The following is a 1038-nucleotide window of genomic DNA, read 5'->3' as shown; positions in this document are numbered from 1 at the left end:
TATTTCTTCTTCAAACTGAAGAATTGTGGACTATTTAACCTCTTCTGGCTATTCTACATTGCTGATGAATCAGGGTATAAAGCAGGAAAAAAAATAGTATCTGCCTCTTGCTATTTCCTAAAATCCATGCCGAGTTCTGAACAAGGCAACATCAGGGATGCATCCTGTAATACAAAGATGGTTCTTGTTTTCTTCTATTTGTTTCCTAATTACATGTGATGTTAGAAATGTCATGTCGTTCTGCCCTCTGTTGGAGTTGAATTGTTAGACTCGCCCCTGCAGGCAACAGTTAATGTGCAGTTTAACCTGCTGTGGTACAGAGCTATATTTCCTCCCATGAATTACCAGTGACAAGTTCATTGGGCTTCCAATGACAGACAGCCAAAAGCGCAGAGTGCCCGCATTTCCCACCCCTCCCAGCCAGCCCCTCCTCCTGTCAGGGCAGTCCTGAACGCAACCAACAGCCCGTGGTAACTCAGCAGAGCTCTCCTTTCCTGCAGGGATGAGACTGCTATTTCTACTCAGCCCTCCTCTTTTAAACCCTTGGAGTGAAGGATATCAGTCCAATAGAAGACTTTTTTCTCTCTTCACAACTTAGGGGCTTGAGGAAGCTTTAGCGAAAACTCTGGTTCTTTTGTTGGGTTTGTTTTTTTGCTTGTTTGTAGGCTTTTCTTTTCATTTTCCTTTCCTTTTCTCAACTTGACAAGTACATCTTATTTTTTTTTCTCTAGGGGAGAAGCTTAGCCCTGGTGTGGATTACCAAAGGAGGCTGTGCAATCTCCATCATGATGAATAGAGAATGATGTAGAGAAATTTCATAGGCATGTACCACAATTTCCAATTGCATTCAATCAAGAAAGTAAAGCAGCTTCCAAGGAAGGCACCTGGCAGCTGAGTGCCAGAGTTGTTCTGGACAATTTTATGAGAGAGAAAGTTTGCAGATGTTACACTGTGCACTGCTAAACCTTGAGCAGAACACTGACCTCAGCTCATCCTGCCAAGTTCTCAATGCTGCAAGAAGCTGCCTCTGGTTCAGCA

Source organism: Geospiza fortis, unplaced genomic scaffold, assembly GCF_000277835.1.
Source record: "Geospiza fortis unplaced genomic scaffold, GeoFor_1.0 scaffold130, whole genome shotgun sequence".
NCBI classification, from domain to species: Eukaryota; Metazoa; Chordata; class Aves; order Passeriformes; family Thraupidae; genus Geospiza; species Geospiza fortis.
Note: the sequence above shows the minus strand (reverse complement) of the source record.